The sequence below is a fragment of the Vulpes vulpes genome, chromosome 9, assembly GCF_048418805.1.
Source record: "Vulpes vulpes isolate BD-2025 chromosome 9, VulVul3, whole genome shotgun sequence".
Classification (NCBI taxonomy): domain Eukaryota; kingdom Metazoa; phylum Chordata; class Mammalia; order Carnivora; family Canidae; genus Vulpes; species Vulpes vulpes.
In genome coordinates this window covers 50701923-50725874 of record NC_132788.1, presented here as the reverse complement: position 1 = coordinate 50725874, position 23952 = coordinate 50701923, and the positions used below count along the sequence as shown (strand labels likewise).

Sequence of the window (23952 nt, the reverse complement as noted above, 5' to 3'; positions counted from 1 at the left end):
ATACTGAACACATGAACTGTGCACATGATATCTATGAAAAGCAGAGGTCACCTTATAGTCATGCTTTCATAATCGTGCCAACACATACCAACACACACACACACACACACACTCTCTCTCTCTCTCTCTCTCTCTCTCTTTCTCTCTGTCTCTCTCTCTCTCTCTATGCATATACTGTGGAAGCCTTTGTGATTATGTAATCTCCTTCTGTTGAATGTGAGCAGGACTTAGTCACATGCTTCTAAAAAATAGAATAAAGCAGAAGTGATGAAATATCACTCTGAAACTAAATCATAAAAGGCAGTATAGCCTCTCTCTCTCTCTCTCTCTCTCTTTCTCTCTCTGCCTCTTTCTCTTTCTCATTACTTTTTCTTGGAAAATCCAGCTGCCATGTCATGAATAACCCTATGGAGAGGCCAACATGGCAAGGAACTGAAGCATCTGTTCAATGGCCACGCAAGTGAATTTGGAAACAGATCCTCCAGGCCAGTCAGCTCTCAAAGTGCAGCCTGAGAGACGTTTTCTCTTCATGAGTGAATCTGAGCCTGAACCATCCAGCTAAGCTGCTCCTGGATGCCTGACCACAGAAACTATGAGATAATAAGTGTTTGTTGTTTTAATATCCTGAATTTGGAGGCACTTTGCTCAGCAGTAGATAAGTAATACATCATATAACCAATATATATCATGCTAAGGACAGTGCTAGGTGCCAAGGAATACACCGTGGCAATCAAAACCAGACATTTTGTTCTCATGGGAAAAGAAACTTTTATTAACTTTTTAATATTCATAGGTATAAATATCATTCTGAATGCACAAATAAGTTTTGAGAGAAGGGCAGATTATTATTTACCCTCAGCAAATAACAACAGAATTCACCTGCACCTCCAGTCTTAACCTCTGGAATGATGGGATGAGAACCAGATGCAACCTGTACATGGGAAGGTTGTAGGGGAAGAACTCTGAGCAAAATAGTCTGGCTCTTGGTTAGGAGGGATAGCTGTTTCTCCTTCCTGTTGGAGAAAATCTTCTTTAACACAAAATGGGAAGGATTCTGGGTTCTTATTCTGCTTTTGTGGAGCGAAAATAAATTTCTCCAGGAGAAGATAAGCCAGTATCCAGGGGTGTTTCCACTGCCCCAGGTCTCAGCCTCCCTTGAAATGCATAGACATTCCTCAGAAAGGAAAATATCTCTGGAATTCTCCCAGTATTCAGACATTCATAATTCTTCCAAGGCTTGCTTTTAGCTGAAATCCCATTTTATTACTATTTGTATAGAATATTCCAACTATGCATAAACATAAAAATGTCTTCTCTCCAACCCCACAGTTATAAAATACTCATCACTGCATTAACCACAAAATGAAAATTTTGGAACAGGTTGAATGCTTTAAAATAATGAGGAAGATAAAATAAATTATGGAAGAGAAACTAAAAATCTATGTACCCAGGGTCAAAAACTATCAGATGCCTAGAATAAATCTAACTAAAGATGTACAAGACCTCTGTGTGGGAAACTATAAAACATTACTGAGAGAAATATAAGAAAATATAAATAAATGTAGAGAATACACCACGATCAAATGGCTGAAAGTCAGAATACTGCTAAGGTATAAGTTCTTCCCAAATTGATCCATAGGTTTAATGCAATCTTGGTAACAAACCTAGTAGGCTCTTTAATAGAACTGACAAGCTGATTATCAAGTGTTTTTAGAAAAACAAGGGACCTAGAATCAGAAACATAATATTGAAGAAAGGAAAAGAAAACTTCAGATATGAAGAATCACTATAAATCTATGTACTACAAATTATATATGATATTATCTATTATAAGACTTGTGGTATTGGCATAAGGATAGAAAAATAGCAGAACAGAAGGAGGAGTCCAAACACATATACACACATATACAGTCACCTGGTTTATTACTAAAGTTTCATTGAAATTTAGCGGAGAAAAAGATAACATCTTTAGTAAAGGGTCTGGATCAATTGGATATCCATATGGAAAGAAATGAACATTGACAGCATCTCACAACATTCACAAAAGTTCAGCATGGGCAGAGACGTAAATGTAAAAGTTAAGAGTCAAGCTCTTGGAAGATGAACTTAGAAATACAACAGATTTATGAATTTGGGTTACACACAGATTTCTTTAAAAGAGCAGAAAAAGGCAATAATCCTAAAAGAAAGAAAAGGCCAATTAGACTACATTAACATTAAGATCTTTGTTTATCAAAAGAGCATTAAGAGAATGAATCATTAAGACAGTGGATAGTGGATAGGTAAGCTAATAACCAAGTTATATTGGAACACATATATCCCTCAAAGGACTCTTATCCTAAATATATAAAGACCTCCTACAAATCAATAAGAAAGACAACCCAGCCAATGTTATGACTGTTGGCTGCTGTGAGGTTTACAGGAGACGAAACTGCTAAACAAATTACAGTTTTTACAAATAGCTATTATTATTGTTTTATCATTACTACCTCTCAAAGGACCAAGGGATGTCAGCACAATAGTCTAGTCTCTGTGTGGGAAGCACCCACACAACTTCTGAACACTTATTTATTGACATCCTTTTTCTATTGTTTAAATTGGAAAAATAAATCCTGCAATTTTAGTGTTGTGTCTAAATAAGATTGTATGAGATATATTGACCAAATAAATCTCTACCTTTCCAACCCTTCAATAACCATTAAATATTCAAACTTGTACCTGATTCAAACAAATTAGTCAACTCCATTTAAACCATCAAACTGGTAATGCTTTTGGCCACAGGGCTAGTTAAAAGTTCCATTGATTTGCATTCAAAGGTGGGGGGCGGGGGGGGGGGGGGGGGGGGAGAGCCTGCGAGGCTGATGAGACTCAGACCAAACGCGTCCTCTGATAGTGAAGTATGAGACATCTTCCTCCGTCTTTTGGTTCAGCGTCATTTGCAAGTCTGAATACACTATGGTTTCAGAATGTAATAAAGCATCCAAACTTTTAGAGGCCAGAAATTTGGAAGTACAGGAGACCTTGGTCCTGCTGATTCATAAATTGGTAGGAATACCATGAGAGTCTGAGGAGCCACAGCATAAATGTAGCATGGATCTTGCATGAGCAGGAATTTTATCCTGTTCAGTAGAAGGAAAACAGCAAATAACAATGACAGTAATTAAAAGCATTCTTTTACAAAAACTATGAATACACATACTTTGAAGAGTATATATGGCACATGAACTTTTCACATAAAACCCAAGAATTCAAAGGCTTTATCCACTTTCTGAGGGGTCTCTGGAAGTTCTAGAATCCTGGGGATTAATGTTCAAGTTCCTTTTAGGTAGCGAAGTTGGTAAAGTGCCCCTCTAGACCAATCCCCCTATTTCACATTTGAAGATTCGGAAATCCAAATAGGATAAGTTAGTGGCAGAACCAGGGCCAGACCCCAGGATTTCTGCTACCCCATCTCCAGAATTGTTACTGTCTTTCCAGCTTCTGACAGATGAGGTTGGCATGAAACATTGCCAGTGCAGGTTGGGTTGAAGTAGTATTCAGTGGCTTACCAAAGCATCTCAAGAAATACCTTGAAGGTTTCTGTTGGCTGACCTGAATTGAACTCCGGGATGGATTAGTCTTCATTATTGCATATTCATTAGTGAGCTTGTGAGGTTAAGTAGCATTCTTTCAAACTCACTTAAATGTAGCAGGAATGCTCTGATTGGGATTCCAATTTTGAGAAGCAGTGTGCCTGAGGGTGCGCCTCAGGGGAGCAGGACAAGATGATGATGTGATTTGTGACCTGGATTAGGCACTGAAAAGAGGTGGGCATTAATAATAAAACACATTCACATGGTAACACACTATTCTGCTCTAAGTAGGGTTGTAGTTTTTACAGCAATCTGTGGCATTGTTGTTGGTTTGGTTTTTTTTCTCTTAAAATTACAGATAGTGGGGAGAGAGATTTATCAAGTCTCTGCTAATCAAAATCAGATATTCTAATTTTTATGAGTGCATTAATGTCATCCAAGTTTTTCTCTGAGATTAATGACAAGAATTTGAGTGGATAAACTTAACTTTTAAAAAAATAGTGGTAATTTGTTGGGCCCTTTGGGTTGTTTTTTTTTTTTTTTTTTAGATTTTATTTATTTATTCATGAAAGACACAGAGAGAGAGGCAGAGACACAAGGCAGAGGGAGAAGCAGGCTCAGTGCAGGGAGCCCGACGTGGGACTCGATCCCAAGTCTCCAGGATCACGCCCTGGGCTAAAGGCGGCGCTAAACCGCTGAGTCACCCGGGCTGCCCGGCCCTTTGGGTATTGCCCAAGTGTTCCTGGGTCATTGAGATGGTTTGTCATCTCTGGCATACCTGGCAATGGGGCAACTGTAGACATGGGGCTTTGGGATCATGCAGTGGACTGCTTCACTTCCCTCTGCTGTGTTGCTTCATTTCATACAATGTTTGAATTTGGTTTCCAAGTCTGCACGTGTGCGTTTCACTCAATATGTATCATTCCTCTGGCCATGCGAACATTTCCATAATTTCTATTCATGTTTTTTGAAAGAAACACCACCCACTTCAAATTTTTACTTAAGGAAAATCCGAAGACCTGGTGATTTTTTTTTCTGATGCAGCATATAACACCAGAACATATCCATATGTATTTTAAATACAAGCTTTTTATTTTATAACAGTTTTAGATTTACAGAAAAAAATTAAGATAATACAAAGTTCCCATATACCCCACATCTAGGTTCCCTATTAGTATCTTACCTTAATATGGTATATTTGCCCATTGAGCCTGTGTTGACATATTAGTAACTAAAGTCCATACTTTACTCAAATGTCTTTAGTTTTTATACCATTTCCTTTTTCCTCTCTAGGATCCCATCTAGGATGCCGCGATACATTAGTTGCCATATTTCCTTAGGCTCCTCTTGGCCATGATGGTTTATTACGCTCTCCTTGTTTTTGACGATCTTGACAGGTTGCAGGAGTACTGGTAAGGTATATTGTAGAATGTCTCTGGACTGGGATTTTTTTGGATGCTTTCCTCATGGTTAGTCTGGGGCTATGGGTTTTGGAGAGGAAGGCCACAGAAGTAAAGTGCCGTTCATACCACATCATATCAAGGGTACCACTACCAACATGACTTACCGCTGTCAATGTGAACCTTAATTCCCAGACTGAGGTAGTGTTTCTCAGGTTACTGAAATGTAAAGGTGATTTTTTATTCTCCTTTCCATACTGTACTCTTTGGAAGAAAACCACTTACTTCAGCAGTGGGGAATTGTGCTCCACCTCCTTGAGGGCAGAATATCTACATAAATTATATGAAATTATTCTCCCTGGGAGATTTAGCTCTTCTTTTATTATTAATTATTCTTTTGGGTCATTTATTCATTCAATCATTTATTTATATCAATGTGGACTCATAGATACTTATTCTCATCCAATGCTATTTTATTTATTTTGTTACTTAAATTATTCCATCTTTGGTCTTTGGGATCTTTTTCAGTTGGCTATGCCCCTTTGACATATTCCCATTGTTTTTGTTGTTGTTATTATTTTAATCTGTTCCACCATTATAAGATATTCCAGGCTCATCTTATATATTCCCTGCCAAATCCTAGAATCATTCTTCCAAAGAACCCTGCTTCCTTTTATAGGAGAATGGCATTAGACACCAAGCTCTGTGTGGTTGGTGTTCATTTCTGCTGGAATGTCACTGCTTCTAGGCCCCATGGATACTAATGTGTGTGTGTGTGTGTGTGCTCATATCCATGAGCATTTCTTAAATTTTTTTTTTTAATTTATTTATGATAGTCACAGAGAGAGAGAGAGGCAGAGACACAGGCAGAGGGAGAAGCAGTCTCCATGCACCGGGAGCCCGACGTGGGACTCGATCCCGGGTCTCCAGGATCACACCCTGGGCCAAAGGCAGGCGCCAAACCGCTGCGCCACCCAGGGATCCCGAGCATTTCTATACATAGCAATCTATCTACATTAAGCTAACCGTGAATTCATGTTAATGTCTTCCCTCTAATCCATTAATACACAGATCATTCTAGGCATTTCCCCTGGCCTTTCTCTGACCCCCTACTTCAGCAGGTAGAAAACTGATTCCCACAGTCTGCCACCCATTTACTTATTTCAAATGCACATGCATCATGTATCATGATTGTTAAACCATAACCCTGGGAAACAACCTTATCAACTGGAGTCTAGTACTTATGTATAGTTCTTTTACCTTTGTTCTTACAAACTTACTCTTTTTCAAAATTACCTGGGTCAGAGCCTTTTACCCCACCTCCTTAAGTGAGGTTGTTTCAAACATTTGAAATGCATTTAGATAATTTTGGCACTTTCTGTATTTCATCCTGGGATCTCTGCTCTCCTAAATGATTTTTAAAAATTTTATGCATTAATTCATTTGTTCTTTTGCTGTGAAGTTCTGTAGGCTTTGACAAATGCGTAATGCCATGTATCCATCACTACAGTATCATACAGTATCATTCTGCCACCCTAAAAATCTTCTTTACATCACCCATTCAATCCCTTTTCCCTCCTGCACATCCCTGACAATTTTTATACTATCTCTAATTTTGCCTTTTCCAGAATTCACATGTTTGGAATCACATAGTCTATGGTCTTTTTGTATGAGATTCTTACATTTGGCAATATTCATTTAAGATTCATCCATGTGTTTTTTGGCTTAATAGCTTATACTTTTATCACTGAATAATATCAACTGTATAAATATACCACAATTTATCCATTTACCTATTTAAGGATATTCTTGGTACTTTCAGGTTTTGGCAATTATAAATGCGGCTGCTATAAACACTCGCATGCACATTTTTGTGTGGACATAAATTTTCAAATCAGTTGAATGAAAACCAGGAACATGATCACTGGATTATATGGTAAGACTGTGTTTAGCTTTATCATAGACTGCCAAATAGTCTTCCAAAGTGGCTATACTGCCACATTCTACCAACAGTAAATGCAAGTTCCTACTGCTCCATGACCTTGCTAGCAATTGGTGTTGTGAAACTACCTATGAGATTTCCCATCAAATTACTGTTTTATTCGTCACCTACTATCTCTGGGTCTAACTGACTCATCTATCAAATTAGTTGCAATATCCTATCCTCACACCTTTGCAAAACAAAGAGTAAAGGTGTGCAAAGTGTATAGAATGCAACAGAAAAAAGTTTTTACTTCGAATACAAAAAGTCAACAACAACCCTGCTCCCCCAAGAAAAGAATGACAGAAATGCACGTTTCCACTTTATAAAATGCCTCTGTTGCAATTACAGTAACTGGATACTTTGAGAACAGCATTCTTAATACTGAGAAGTGGCTGAAAGAATCCTGAAGTCTTTCCAACCAACCAACCAATGCACTTTATTAAAAAAACTACATAGGTAGGATCTGTGTTTTCTTTTTTTGGATATGCTTAACCCCCTCCATTAGGGAAGAGGTACTCAGTAATTTTGACTAACTGGAAATGTAAAAACACTTGATTTCCCTATTTCCTGACTAGTGTCCTAGGCATTATATCTGGCTGCCGATTCTGATTACCTTTCTTTTTTTTTTTTATTACATTTTTTAGTTTAAATTCAATTTGCCAACATATAGTATAATACCCAATGCTCGTCCCATCAAGTGCTCCCCTCTGCAAAGTCTGATTACCTTTCCAAATTATACCTGAACTGTTAGCAAATTTACAGAGTAAATAACACTTTGATCATTGACCTCAAGTGGCTGATCAGCCCTAGTGGCACAGGTAATAGTGCTTGCTCAGGGCAAAGGGGATATTCAAGATCTGCTCCATTTCAAAATGCAAACGGGAAGCAGAGAGGCTGGCTTGGTATAGGGCTGACCTGGAGGCTCATTTTAGCACTCTGCTGTCCTGTTCTTTGCTGCTTTAAACAAAGACATCTGCATGGGGATGCCTAATATGTTTTCTGGAAAGATAAGAATAGCAATATTCAGCTTTCACACATAGATCCACATGTGTGAGCTCCAAATTTACACTAAAGGACTTGCCCCTTTACCTTCATGTGTTGTATTTGCGTGCTTTTGGTAATGTCTGGCATTAAGAAATATACTAACAGTTGCTTTTTTACCATCACATTAGTAACACAGTTATGTTAGGAACTTCTTTGGAACCACATAATTTCATATTCAAAATGTATGGAGTGGAAGGAAGAGATAAGAATAGATGAAAAAACTCAGAAGATGAAAGCCATTAGCAAAGACAGGTATAAGTGGCTCACTTCATCTTTATCCTGCAGCACACTACATGAACACAAAACTTACTTTCAAAGCTATGTAACACATGTTATTATGCATGTATATAGAAAATTGACCATCCCCCATTTGAATATCTGTACAATTAACTGCTCCTGGGGGAAGAAACAGTATATGATAGCTATTGCCCTGGAACTTCCAAGTGCTTTTCCAAATGTTATCAGTGCCATAACTGATGGTCATTACCAGCTGAGTATTCATGGATATAAATCTCTGTAATATTTTATGCGGTGTCCATGTGCAAGAACTTAAACTGCCTATATGTTGCGAAATCAGACATGTATAGGTGGGTCTGTGTCAGCCAGCCAGACTGTTGAGAGGGGCTCCATTTACATGAGGATGGATGAGTCTCATGGGAGAGGCAGTGATTGGATTCATTGATGGACTGCCCACATGGCTAAGATTCCCAAATAAGGATGGCACAGGGGCTACCACAGAACCTCTCAGGCATCAAACTTTTATGGAAAAGAAATTCACTCTCAGGGGAAAGCCAGAGGCAGCTGTCCTCACTGAGGTCCAGGGAGTCAGAATGTGAGTGGGCACAGGGATTTTAATGGAGTAATGCCTACAGGCCTGCACCCGATTATGAATAAATAAGTTTATATTCAGATTTATGACTCTAGGAGTTCTGTATTTGGATCAGTCCCCCAGAATTGAATCACACCTAGAGAAATTCATGAAGTTAAGTTTCTGAACAGGCAAAGATGAGAATTTGGCTGCCTTAACCCCACTTACTTGGCTAGCCCAAGCCCCTCAGAGTTTTAGTCTCTTAAATCAGAATTCAGTGTAGTGGATTTATTATTTTTAGCCCTAGATTTATTCCATGCTTATCAGTTGCATATAAATGATGGAATAATAGATGAGTTGTGTTATCCATTCTATTTTCATATTTTATTAAAGTACTTAATTGGGCACCTGCAGCTTGATTTCCTTTCCAAAGGTCTAATACTGCACAGACTCTGGGATGATTTACATGTGCTACAGATTTATCATGTAATCATGTAAACCACTTACAAGCTGAATTTATTGATCATATATGCTTTCCAAGAGCACTAAAACAGATCACCTCTGTATGGTGTCTGCAAAAGCAGATGTTTTTATTTATTTTATTTTATTTAATTTATTTTATTTTATTTTATTTATTTATTCATGAGAGACACACAGAGAGAGAGAGAGAGAGGCAGAGACACAGGCAGAGGGAGAAGCTGGCTCCATGCAGAGGCCTGACGTGGGACTTGATCCTAGGTCTCCAGGATCATGCCCTGGGCTGCAGGCAGCGCTAAACCACTGCACCACCAGGGCTGCCCAAAAGCAGATGTTTTTTAAAGGAACAATTGAGATAACTAGGAAAAGAATGGTATTTTATGGAGCAGCATTATCTGTGGAAGTCCCTTACTAGTGCCATGATTATTAATAGTTGTTAATGACCAAAGGGAGCCATGGTCAAATAAATTTGTGTTATGCTGAGTCAAAGTTGACCCAATGTCTTTACTGAAGGACATACCCGTCTTTAATATGCTAATGAGTTATGAATCTCTAAGAGGAAGCCATGGTGCACAGCATTTCCCAGCCCCATCTGACCTTGAAAGTGGGTTTGGTGTGCAAGTGCTCTCTTAAATACATTTGGAATATTGCTATCCAGAGAGAGCAACAAAAATATGGCTAAAATCCTGGTAGGCATCTGGGGATGGGGTAGCACCTTGACACTGACTAGATAACTACACAGAGGTGTTGATGAAATTTAGCCCTAAAGACAAAAGCAGGAAATAATTAAGCAACACTATCCCTGAACTGTTTTCACTAGAGCATATTAGGAAGTGTTGAGAAGCTGTGCAAGAGACCCACTCTCAGCTGTTGCTTTAAGCTTAAAATCTCTTACTTCCAAAAAACGTTTGAAAATTTTACACTTCCACCTTGTGTCCAATTCTGATCTCAGCAGAGAGCAGCTGTGTCCATCCACAGGTGGCATGGAGGGCTGGCATGCCATAGAGAGTGCAGGAGGGAAAAAGATCTCGAGATGGTGGTTCATGAGGATTCAGTCAACAGTGTCTGCTTGTAGCATCTGCAATACAAAAACCAGGCACTTTCTGAAATGAATAATAAGGCCTTTGGAGAAAGCAGCAGGTGTCCTAAAACAGCTCAGGGGACAAGGAAATTGGGGTACACAGGGGGCTCTACTGGAAATTGTCTCTTGGTCACCTTACTTAAAGGTTATCACCAATGAGGAACTGGACATTGGTCCCATAATCCACTATGTAATCTTTTTAGTTTACTACATATAGTAACCTCTGTTAAATGTTTACTATATGTTACGTATTATCTCATCAGATTCTCACAAGTCTTTGCGTTGCTGAAGAGGAAACCGAGGCATGGGATGGTAACACAATGTGTCCCCAATGCACTGTGAGTGGCAAACACAGGTCTATCAGACACTAGAGCCTGTACCCTTCACTGCACACACAGTTCTCCACAGAAGACATGCTTTATCCTTCCAGTCATTTGCAACCAATCTTTTGTCAGCTTTTGTAATTCCCAAGTTAAATCACACCTCCAGTATCATGCACAAGATCCTGTACATCTTCCTAGCTGTACAGGGGAGAAGAACCACATTTTGTCTTAAGGAGCTTAATTCTACCTGGATATATTTAGAATGAGCAGATATCCAGTTTGCCCAGGATAGTCTTGGTCTATATGTTATTCATAATGGGTCTTGATTTTACTCTCAGAATTATCCTGGACTGGATCAAAAATGTATTTTCATCCTAGATATATTTCACATTATTAAAATACTTTTTGCCAAGAAATTTTAAAAATGTATCTTTGAGTGGAAATTAGAATATTCTGTAAGGAGGAAATGAGGCAAGAGAAGGCTTACACTAGGCCTCTGACTTGAGTCCACTTACCAAATATGCATAGTTGAAATATGGATAAGCAAAAGAAAAGTATCTAGATTTACTCAGTGTGCTATTTTTATTACTTTTTGAGCAAAATGCACAAATATTCCACATTAATATAAGATGCAATGCAATTTCAGATGCTATTGCCAGAATATTTTATTTATTTAGTCAGACCATCTTAAAAAGATCACTTTGTAGCATCAATTTTCTGCTTAAATTTAACCATGGTATTATCTTAAGTTTGTGAAGAAGCATAAAGTAGAATAAACCACTCAAAATGGAAAAAAATAAAAAACTAAAGAAATTCCTGGCTTGCTGTTACTTTTTAAAAGTATATATTGAAAACTATATCCGTATTATTTAGTTTTATACTTTTGTATAATAATTATATGCTTTCATTTTTGTCCCAAATTTACAAAGAAGAAAAGGAAGGAGGGAAAGAGAATAAATAGCATGATGTATAAATACCTTTCTAAGACTGAATATTGAATCTTTGAAATAAAAATTCAACATCTTTAACATAGCCTACCAATCACTCTGTGCTCTGGCCCTTCTTTATCCCTCTAGATTTAGTTTACTTCATGTTGCTGCTCATCCTCTGATCCCCAACCTCATTGACCTTCTTTCAATAACTCAAACCCACCATGTCCCTTCTCACCATATAGCTTACAGTCAAATTGTTCATCTTCTGCCTCACTTAGTTCACTCCTACTTAAATCATCCACAAAGTACTCTCCAAGAGCCAGTGCCATAAGTTGGATTATTATTATTCTCCCCATTTCCAAGAGAAGAATATTTTTCCCCATCCATTGATGTTGGGCTTGGTATTGGTTTCCACTGGCTAATGACATGAAAGTGGATAACAGGGAAGAATTTTGAAAAGGTCATGCATAATTCATTTTGTCTTCTCATGTCTCTGCCCTTGCCATGAGAAGAACCCTCCTGGGCTGCCTGCTGGGTCCGAGAGGAGCATGAAAGGTAAGTCAGCAGAGCCACCCCAGTGAAGCCCATCTTAGATCACTGATCCTCACTGAACTACAAGACTAAAGAAGTTGTGATTTTTCATTGGTGCTGAGGTACCTTTTGGTTCTTGCTATCAGAAATAACTAACTGATAGAGCTGTGTATTTCTCTTCTGCCATCTTTACAATTATAATTTTACATTTATTAGGGTTATGACATGATTAATGTATCTTTCCAGCACTAAGCATACACACAGTAACAAAGCTGGTGCCTCACTAGCACTCAGCAGAGTCTGACATATAACAGGCACTCAATATATACTTTTTAAAAATATATAAAGGAACTAAAGTCCCCTCCATGAGCAGATATTATGAATAATGAAGAAATAAAACATGAGGATTAAATTTCCTAACTTAAAGTGGTCAAATGGTTAACAACTAGATGTTTGTAATCTTTAAGAAGCCAATTCCCTTGCTGGGATTGTTATTTGGACTCTCCTGTCACCTGCATGCTAAAATCAAGAACAAAAGCTGTAAACTATTGCATGTATTTACAACAGGAATCAGTCCTGATGGAAAAGTCAGCTGTCAAATTAGGCCAGGGCGAGATTGATTTTTTTCTCTCACATTAATCACTAAACAAATCTATTTTCTTTTCCTCCATTTCCCTCTCTTCTACACCACAAGGGGAGAATGAAAAGAAAGGGAAGGAAGAATGTCTTTCCCATGAGTCTCACTAGACACACCAGCAGGCAGGCTGAGCATGATTGATGGGGAAACTACCAAGGACCAGCAGTGTTTCAAAAGAGAATAGAAAGACTACTTTCAGGGCAATGCTACTCAGAGCTGCAATTCTCTGTCAAATAATGTCAATTCTTGCCAGAAATTCACTTAAAAGAAGATATTTCAAAGATCCTATTGAATGTTTCTACAAATAAAGATCCAAATTCTGATTTTGTCCTCTCCCAATATAAGCTTATTAAAAGCATTATGTGAATCAATTTCTCACAGGACTTAGATGGTGACAGTCACAGCTCATGCCTTACCAGCTGCCCAGACTTCGATCAGGCTTCTCCCGTGTCATGGAGCTAATTCAGCATGTCATGTGCTCAGCATCTCTTATGAGTCACAGTTAACATCAAAAGTTCTAAGGCAAGGTCACCCGCAAAGAGCAGGTACATGAAATCATCCACAGGCCTCTGGAAGCACTGTTCTTGGACACTAAGCATCTGCAGTGACCACAGGATACCCATGCATTCCTCAGAGGGAGAAGAGAAGTGGATGGAGGCATGACAATTTAGTGGACACTGTGCCCAGGCCTGGGGGAATGAGAGGCCACATGGTTCCTTCTTTCAGTTCCTCATTCACTCATTTATTCCACAATATGTACTCAGAGCCTTGACTGTGCTGGGCATTGAGGATAGAAAGATGGACAGTCCTTCAGGAGAAGACAGAGAACTAAACAAGAAAGATCCATACACTGTGCTAAAGGTAGGATAAGGGGTGAGCACAGGGCAGAGGATCACATTGGAGAAGAAGCTGACCCAGTTTGCGAGTGGTCAGGGAAGCTTTCCTGAATGAGGAGACATGTAAGCTGACATTTGAAAGGCAAGTGGCAACTATCCAAGGTGATCAGCAGTAGAGAAGGTACTATAGGCATTGAAATCTGTTGTGCAAAGGCCCAGAAACAGGACAGAGATGGTTGGTGGTGGGACTCTGGGACTGTAGCACAAGGTATGGTTGAGGTGAAGGTTGCAGTAACAAACACAAAAGGAGACAATGGATGAGGCACCTGGGTGGCTCAGTTGGTTAAATGTCTGACTGGTGATTTCAGCCCAGGTCATGATGGGTCGTGAGATTGAACCCTGTGTTGGACTCCACCCTCAGCTGAAACTGCTTGAGATTCTCTCTCCCTCTCTCTCTACCCCTTCTGCTCATGTTCACTCATGCTCTCTCTCTAAAATAAATAAATAAATGTTAAAAAAAAAAAAAGCCACATTAATGCCCCAACTCTATCCTTAACCAAAAGATAACATTTGTAGGAACATTAGAGGACACGAATGCTAAAAATATGTGCAATGCTTACTTTGTGTTACTAACTCTTTGGAAACTGAAAGTCATTCTCATGAGTTTAGAAATGTAAAGATGAATTATATATAAGTTGTTCTGCCCTGAAAATGAGGTTAGTAACTTGAGATATGAAACACGAGAGGAAGTCCAAGCCTCTGGAGAAAACTTTCTGCTGAACTTTCAGAAAAGGCATCAAAGAAAGTATTGAAGAGAAAAAAACAAGTGCATCGTATCTTTGATGAAATTAGATGATTTCTGGTCGTTTTAGGCTCTAGAATTTGACTCTTAATGGTGTAGTGATAGTGCTTTCACCTTTTAAAAGTGTTTTTATGCATGTGATATAATTTAATCTTCAATCATTATCTTTGTCAAATTATTATTTTAAGACTTGAGTGGAAAAATACAACCCATACTGTCCAAATAAATGAATGTCACCGACATCATCCTACCCCAATAGATTTCTCTGGCCTGTAGCAACATCCAATTCATTTTCCTTAAATCTTACCTTCTTTCAAAATCGAGTGACAATTTAAAATACTTTCTTGGGGGTTTGGAAGCAATCACTTGTACACAATAAGTATTGGTGGAGAAAATTCTCACAAATTCCTTCATATCCAAGTGCCATCAGCCAAGGAAAATTAGTTCTCTGTGACACCCACAGTAGGGACGTTAAAAAGAAAACCAGTTCAGATACCTTTTAGGGGATGATTTGAGAAACGGTGCTAGGGCAGAAGGTAGTATTTCTTGACCTGTGTGAGGAGATTTTCTCTCTTCCTCAACAACAACAACAACAACAACAAAAATGTTGCTAGAGAGATGTATAGGCAGAAAAATAGCCCCCAAAGATGTCCACCATCTGTCAATACATTATTTTATATGGCAAGGGAGAATTAAAGTTGCAGATGGAATTAAGGTTGCTTATCAGGTGACCTTAAAATAAGGAGGTTATTCTAGATAATCTGGGTGGGCCTGGTTCAATCAGTTGAACGGATTTAGGAGCAGAGTGGAAGCTGCCCTAAAGAAGAAATTATGCTAACAGATTTAATCGTGTCTGTGTGGATGAGATTTCCAGCCCTGCCTGGCCTATAGCCTCCCCAGATTGCAGACTTGCCTCCTCCTACCCCCTGACAACTGCAGGAGTCAATTCTTGCAATGAATTATTTAATATATATCACCTAATGGCACTGCTTCTTTAGTTGAACCCTGGCTGGTACCAGAGGTTACGTGGTTATTTGGTGACAGCCCATTAACTATTTTTCAGTAAGAGTAACCCTGCTTTATGAACCAGAATAATAAAACTCAATCTTCAACTCTGTGTAACAAATGACCCTAACATTGTTTGAGTGTCTATAAGCACATAATCTGTCTGGCTTCTCTGCAGCATAACCACTGAGATCCGCAGTCCATTATATTTCTCTTGCTGAGCAGCATGCATGGTATACCTAACAAATAATTATAAATAATTACTGTCTTGTTTCAGAATAAAGTCCAGGCAGATTTTTTTAAAACAAATTTCAAGAGAAGCAAAGTGATCTCGAGGTAAAGTCATCTGCCATCAGTGTTAGAAGTTGGCACTTCCACATGTGTAAAAATGTATGTGCCTAACCTTGCAGCTCAGTGCATGCTCTGAGTGAACGCAGGCTGAGTGAGCAGAGGACAAACAGACCCGGAGTTGCAGGCCAGCAGGAAATGGTGAGTTCTTGGTACCTTCTCATCCTCCCTCCAGACAGGAGCACAGCCTTTTTCTCCCCCTCTGGTGAATTTCTGTGACCTCTCCCACCTCGGATCTTCGTGAGTTGTGGCAGGTCGGTAGATCATAGCAGAAGTTTGATCAAGGGAAAAGATTGCTCCCTGGGAGGAAACCCTCTAATCCAAGCTGCTGGCTGCTTCTAGATTTGACATAAATTAACTTGCTGATTAGGATTTAGCAGCTATCAATCACTCTGGCATCCTCAGAGTCATGAGGAGAGGAAGCTGTCTCTCTCCGGGAAATGATTTTTCTACTGTTTTCCTCCTGTAGCCCTAGGCCAAGCTTGCCAGGCTAGGGAGGACACTTTCATAGGTGGGCTCCTGAGATGGGGATGCTGGTGGAAGTTCATGGCATGGAGAATACAATGGATTTCCTTCAAGAATTTATAATAGATAAGTCTTTGAGATGAGTAACAGTCTGTAAGTCTGAGGCTTGGGAAAGTTTTGCAAGGGGGTTGACAGAACTCACAGAGTTCTAACCCAACAACTAATTGAATAGGGGTAAGCTTAGTTTATGACAATGGGTAGGTTTTTCCTTGAGTTGAGATGTCGCTATAATAATAATGAGGAATTAGAAGGACCCCTCACTCTTCAGAGGCCCCTCTTTTACAGTGCTTGCATTACATAGTAATTTTACCCCTACATTAGAGTGCTGTGAAAACTTATATATAGTGCTGTATATATAGATTCTTGCTCATGAAAATCATTAATAGGAATTTATTTGTATTAATCAAAGTGGATAAATATAGCTTGAGTTTTTCCTGCATAGATTGCCTAATATGATGATAGAGAAAGATTTCAGTGGAAATGTTTAAGTATAATTTCGAGCTGAGATGTTTCCTAGAGAAAAGTATAGAAAGTTTTCTATCAAGAAAGGAGCCCAATCTCAATAAGATGGCTGAAGAAAGTCCATTGAAAGATGAGGATTATAGGACCCCCAGCAAGAACAGGTCTGAGAGCTGGACCCCCAACAAGAACCAGGCAACTGGATGGATTATCTCACTCTTCAGGACCATGCCTAATTGAGTGTATACAATTTCATAGCAATCTACCCCAGGATGAGGCAACTTCATGGTCCCTTTTCCACCCAGAATGCTTTAAGATGATCCCTAAAGTCCTCTTATTGCTCAGAGCCCAGAATATTACTTGACCTATCAAACAACACACATTTTAAAAAATTCTGTTCATCTGTAAATTTTATTGGAGACTATATTAGAAATCTCCAGAGAAACAGAGCCGATAGATAGATAGGTAGATAGATAGATAGATAGATAGATAGATAGATAGATAGATAGATAGATAGAAATAGGCTTGTATTTTAAGGAATCGGCTCATTTGTTTTAAGGAATTGGTTCATGTACTTGTGGGGGCTGGCAAATTTCAAATTTGCAGGGCAGACTGCAGGCTGGTAATGTGGAGGCTGAGAAAAATTAAGGCCATCCCACCTCAAGTTTAACATTAGCACAAGTACAGCCATCTTAGGCCCCTGGGAATAAGAGTTGAACTTTTCAGGAAAAACTTCAGAATGTCCTCGGCAGGGAATCCCATATCAGAAAGACAGCAGAGCGCACGCCCATGGTAGAAAGTCCCATATTAGAATTAGAACAGAGCTCAATGCCCTTGAAAGCCCCATATCAGAATGTACACAAAACTTGAGGAATTCCTCCACCCCTTCTGAAAATCCCCTAGACCAGCCTATAAAAAACCCAGCTGTAACCCACTTCGGGGTCCAAGTCCCTGCTCCGCGGTGTCGGGCACACTTGGACCCAAGCTTGAGCTTGCAAATAAACCCTCGTGTACTTGCATGGGTGTCGGCTCCTTGGTGGTTTCTCGGATTCGCAATCTTGGGCACAACAGTAATTTACCCCCAGCTTTATAAGTTGGTTTTATAAGATATAAGTGATACATTATATTGGGTAAGTTTAAAGTGTACAGTGTGTTGATACATGCATATATTGCAAAATAGTTATGGCCACCATTAGCTAACATGTCTGTCTATCACATCACATGGTTACCATTTCTTTTTTGTGAGAGAACATTTAAGATCTCTTCTTAAGGGCGCCTGGGTGGTTCAGTGGTTGAGCATCTGCCTTTGGCTTGGGTCGTGATACTGGGGTCTTGGGATCGAGTCCTGCATCAGATTGCCTGCAGGGAGCCTGCTTCTCCCTCTGCCTGTGTCTCTGCCTGTCTCTGTGTATCTCTCAGGAATAAATAAAGCTTTTTTTTTTTTAAAGATCTCTTCTTAACATTATTCAAGTAAATGAAGCAGAATTATTAGCTATAATCACCATGATGTAAATTAAATCCCCAAACTCGTTAATCATATAACTGGAAGTTGTACCCTTTGACCAATATCTCCTCATTTCTCCCACACCAATTCCCGGTAACCACCACTCTATTCTCTGTTTTTCCAAGTTTGGCTCTTTTAGGCTCCACATATAAGTGATATCAGATAGCATTTGTCTTTCTTTTTCTGACTTACTTCGCTTTTGATACTGTACTCCTGAATCCGCAGGCAGTCTGGAGAGAGAATTTCTTCCTTCTACATAAGTCTCTTCTCTTAAAACTTTCAACTGATAGGATGAGCCCCATTCACATTATGGAGAGATATCTTCTTTATCGAAAATCTGATTTAAATTTTAATCACATCTAAAAAATACCTTCACAGCAACATCTAGACTGCTGTTTGACCAAACAACCAGGTACCCTAGTCTAGCCAATTTGACACATAAAATTCACCGTAACTGGGGAAAATGTCTTTAGGAAAAAAAATTAGTTTTAAGTCCAAGGTGTTTGTAGAGTAGAGGAAATAATTTTGGTTTGATAACCAAATAACACACAGTCTAGTACCATTTTAGTGACTCTGGCTATGTGACTTTGGCTAGGCACTTGACATCTCTGAACCTTGTCTCTGTGATCTATAAAATCTGTAGCCTGGACTATATGCTTTAGTTAATTATTTTTCTTTTTTTACATTGATTCAATACAAAATTAATGAGTTTCTAAAATGGGCCCCCTTGGGTCTATGCTAGATATTAAAAGTTTTCTATAGATCAATGTTGTGCCCAAGATTGTGAATCCGAGAAACCACCGAGGAGCCGACACCGATGCAAACACACGAGGGTTTATTTACAAGCTCAGGCTTGGGTCCAAGTGTGCCCGACACCACGGAGCAGGGACTTGGACCCCGAGGTGGGTTCCAGCTGGGTTTTTTATGGGCTGGTCTAGGGGATTTTCAGAAGGGGTGGAGGAATTTTTTCCATTCTGATATGGAGGAAAGGGTGGGGGAGTTTCTTAAGAACTGATACGGGATTCTCTGCCGAGGTCATTCTGAGCTTTACTGTCTTTCCGATATGGGATTCCCTGCCGAGGCCATTCTGCAGTTTTTCCTGTAAAGTTCAGCTCTTATTCCCAGGGGCCTACGATGGCTGTACTTGTGCTAATGCTAAACTTGAGGTGGAATGGCCTTGATTTTTCTTGGCCTCCACAATCAACAGTATAGACACAGCTTAGAGAATTATTTTCAAGTTAGATTTTGACAAGTAAAACAAAAGTTTTATAGCTGGTCTGTTTTGCCTTTTTCTTTTTTAAAAATTTTCCTTCCAGTGTGGCAAGCTTCTATTCTAAGACCTATCTTCATGAAGAGCTGGAGGCTAGGATTTAAAAATATTGATTTTTGCTGAGTATAGCTCTTGCTTGAATGTGATGGGTTCTTTGGTTAATGTCTAATTAATGACAAAGCAGAGCCATATGGTTTAACAAAAAATATCATTAAAATCATAAAAATGTAAGTGACTTCCTGGCCTTTAAACATCACTTGCAGAAAAGAAACATATTTTATAGCAATTTAAAACCACAAGAAGACTAACTAGACATTTTAAAATATACTCCATTCAACAATGTACTATATTTTATTTAAATATATTGAATAAAATAATGGGCTAAGCAATAAAATTGAGCTTGGTTGACATGAGTCCAGCTCTCCCCTCCATCCAGCTCTCCTGTGAGAAGACCAGAGAGGGCTCAAGGCGGGAGGACAGTGGAAGATGGGAAGGAGAAAGAGCAGCCACCTCATCTTAAAAAGTAGGGGGAAAGGGCAGGTCCCTGCATTCCCAGCACTCTCCATGTCCAGTTATCCTCAGACAGGGCTTATGAAATGAATGCCAGCTAAAAGACGTTTCTGGAATCATGGCTGGTGTTCTGGGATTCCTAGACATTTCAGAACGTAGAAAATTCTCATCTGTATTGAAAACCACCACCTAAAGCACAAAGCTTTAGCCAGTGTATTTCAAACCTGCATGTGGGCCCCTGGGGCATGGGGGTATCGTTTTCCTAACCCCTTAATGATGCATCTGTGTGTTTTTGGTGGCTGAACTTCCAGACTCCATGTATGGCGTTATGGTGGAGGAGTTACTATGGCACGCAGCAAGAACTCATTAAATAGTATATTCTGTTTAAAGTTTGAACTGATTTCAGAAGTCACATGGCTTCTCCCATGTAAACCCCTAACTTTGTCTTAACACTCTTTTACATCCAGGGCAAGATCTCATTTGACATAATCTCTTCGATTTGGAAGTAGAGGTAAGGGAGGAGTGTTTTTAAATTCCTTAAGAGTCAAGCTTTATTGTAAAGTAAAATAAGTAAAATAAGTAAATATTGCATAAGTAAAATCAAGATTTGAATTCCTGTTTTTCAGACATTTTGTGACTTAACTATATACAATATGCAGGCTTTCAGATACGCACCCCATAAATATTCTGGGCCTCAGTACCATGTAAGGACATTACAAGGTCACAGTTCTTTTCAACACCCAGGTTATCATAGCCAGAAATTATTTTCCTTCAAAATGTCCCCTCAGCATTTTTTTCTTTTTTTAAATTTTTTTTTAATTTTCCACACCCTTTTTAAATTTTTTTTTTTAATTTTTTTATTTTCCCTTTATCCAAAAGAAGATTACTGGATATAATAAAATTATTTCCTAATATAAAGGTTACACATGATCCATAGATAATCTTGATTTATTAAATGTAAGTTAATAGATGACTATTTATTAGAGCATCTAAATATTAAAGACCTTCACTAGGCCAATCTCAGGAGAAAATGCTGTTTTGCATTGTGTCATTTTTTTAAATTATTTTTTTTATTGGAGTTCAATTTGCCAGCATATAGCATAACACCCAGTGGTCATCCCATCAAGTGCCCCCTCAGTGCCCGTCACCAAGTCACCCCATCCCCCCGCCCACCTCCCCTTCCACTACCCCTTTTGTGTTTCCCAGAGTTAGGAGTCTCTCATGTTCTGTCACCCTCACTGATATTTTCACTCATTTTCTCTCCTTTCCCCTTTATTCCCTTTCACTATTTTTTATATTCCCCAAATGAATGAGAACATATAATGTTTGTCCTTTTCCAATTGACTTATTTCACTCAGCATAATACCCTCCAGTTCCATCCACGTTGAAGCAAATGGTGGGTATTTGTCGTTTCTAATGGCTGAGCAATATTCCATTGTATACATAAACCACAGCTTCTTTATCCATTCATCTTTCGATGGACACCGAGGCTCCTTCCACAGTTTGGTTATTGTGGACATTGCTGCTAGAAATATCGGGGTGCAGGTGTCCTGGCGTTTCACTGCATCTGAATCTTTGGGGTAAATCCCCAACAGTGCAATTGCTGGGTCGTAGGGCAGGTCTATTTTTGACTCTTTGAGGAACCTCCACACAGTTTTCCAGAGTGGCTGTACCAGTTCACATTCCCACCAACAGTGCAAGAGGGTCCCCCTTTCTCCACATCCTCTCCATTTGTGGTTTCCTGCCTTGTTAATTTTCACCATTTTCACTGGTGTGAGGTGGGATCTCATTGTGGTTTTGATTTGTATTTCCCTGATGGCAAGTGATGTGGAGCATTTTCTCATGTGCGTGTTGGCCATGTCCATGTCTTCCTCTGTGAAATTTTTGTTCATGTCTTTTGCCCATTTCATGGATTGTTTGTTTCTTTGCTGTTGAGTTTAACAAGTTCTTTATAGATCTTGGATACTAGTCCTTTATCTGATACGTCATTTGCAAATATCTTCTTCCATTCTGTAGGTTGTCTTTTAGTTTTGTTGACTGCTTCTTTTGCTGTGCAGAAGCCTTTTTATCTTAAGTCCTGATAGTTCATTTTTGCTTTTGTTTCTCTTGCCTTCATAGATGTATCTTGCAAGAAGTTGCTGTGGCCAAGTTCAAAAAGGGTGTTGCCCGTGTTCTCTAGCATTTTGATGGAATCATGTCTCACGTTTAGATCTTTCATCCATTTTGAGTTTATCTTTGTGTCTGGTGCAAGAGAGTGGTCTAGTTTCATTCTTCTGCATGTGGATGTCCAATTTTCCCAGCACCATTTGTTGAAGATACTGTCTTTTTTCCAGTGGATAGTCTTTCCTCCTTTATCGAATATTAGTTGACCATAAAGCTGAGGGTCCACTTCTGGATTCTCTATTCTGTTCCATTGATCTATGTGTCTGTTTTTGTGCCAGTACCACACTGTCTTGATGACCACAGCTTGTAGTACAACCTGAAATCTGGCATTGTGATACCCCCAGATATGGTTTTCTTTTTTAATATTCCCCTGGCTATTTGGAGTCTTTTCTGATTCCACACAAATCTTAAGATGATTTGTTCCAACTCTCTGAAGAAAGTCCATGGTATTTTGATAGGGTTTGCGTTAAATGTGTAAATTGCCCTGGGTAACATTGACATTTTCACAATATTAATTCTTCCAATCCATGAGCATGGAATAGTTTTCCATCTCCTTGTGTCTTCCTCAATTTCTTTCAGAAGTGTTCTGTAGTTTTTAGGATATAGATCCTTGACCTCATTGGTTAGGTTTATTCCTAAGTATCTTTTTGTTGTTGTTGTTTTTTGTTTTTTTAATTTTTTTTATTTATGATAGTCACAGAGAGAGAGAGGCAGAGAGACACAGGCAGAGGGAGAAGCAGGCTCCATGCACCGGGAGCCCGACGTGGGATTCGATCCCGGGTCTCCAGGATCGCGCCCTGGGCCAAGGGCAGGCGCCAAACCGCTGCGCCACCCAGGGATCCCTATTCCTAAGTATCTTATGCTTTTGGGTGCAATTGTAAATGGGATTGACTCCTTAATTTCTCTTTCTTCAGTCTCATTGTTAGTGTATAGAAATGCCACTGACTTCTGGGCATTGATTTTGTATCCTGCCACACTGCCGAATTGCTGTATGAGTTCTAGCAATCTTGGGGGGGGGGGGGGGCGGGAGTCTTTTGGGTTTTCTATGTACAGTATCATGTCATCTGCAAAGAGGGAGAGTTTGACTTCTTCTTTGCCAATTTGAATGCCTTTTCTGTCTTTTTGTTGTCTGATTGCTGAGGCTAAGACTTCTAGTACTATGTTGAATAGCAGTGGTGACAGTGGACATCCCTGTTGTGTTCCTGATCTTAGGGGAAAGGCTCCCAGTGTTTCCCCATTGAAAATGATATTTGCTGTGGGCTTTTCGTAGATCGCTTTTAAGGTGCTGAGGAATGTTCCCTCTATCCCTACACTCCCCCTCAGCATTTTTTTTAAAGATTTTATTTATTTATTCATTAGAGATGCACAGAGAAAGACAGAGACACAGGCAGAGAGAAGCAGGCTCCCTGTGGGGAGCCCGATGTGGGACTTGATCCCCAGACCCCCAATCACCACCTGAGCCAAAGGGAGACTCTCAACCGCTGAGCCACCCAGGTGCCACTCCCTTCCGCATTTCTGAGCATTCCCAGGTAGCTGTTTTGGGGATGATCAGGATCAAGTCCCTCACTCTTGCTTTGATTCCCATGACACTCAAGATGTCATATTTCTTCTGTTTTCACAGCCAGTAAGAATATTGTTAAACCTTGGCCTTCTGGAAAAGTGACCTCTCTTTTGCCTAGTGTCCAAAACATGAGGCAAACCTCTTCTTAAGTCCCATAGCACAGCTAAGGAATAGTTGTAT

General features: G+C 39.4%; 1 protein-coding gene across 1 annotated transcript in view; it reads right to left on the bottom strand.

Annotated features, from left to right (window-relative positions):
- Positions 1-10274: 10274 nt before the first annotated feature.
- NHLRC3 (NHL repeat containing 3) overlaps positions 10275-23952 on the bottom strand; it is a 148605-nt gene continuing 134927 nt past the window's right edge. Inside the window, exon 9 of the transcript XR_003234745.2 lies at positions 10275-10363. The gene's annotated coding sequence lies outside the window, so the exon portion shown is untranslated. The remainder of the gene's footprint in view (positions 10364-23952) is intronic.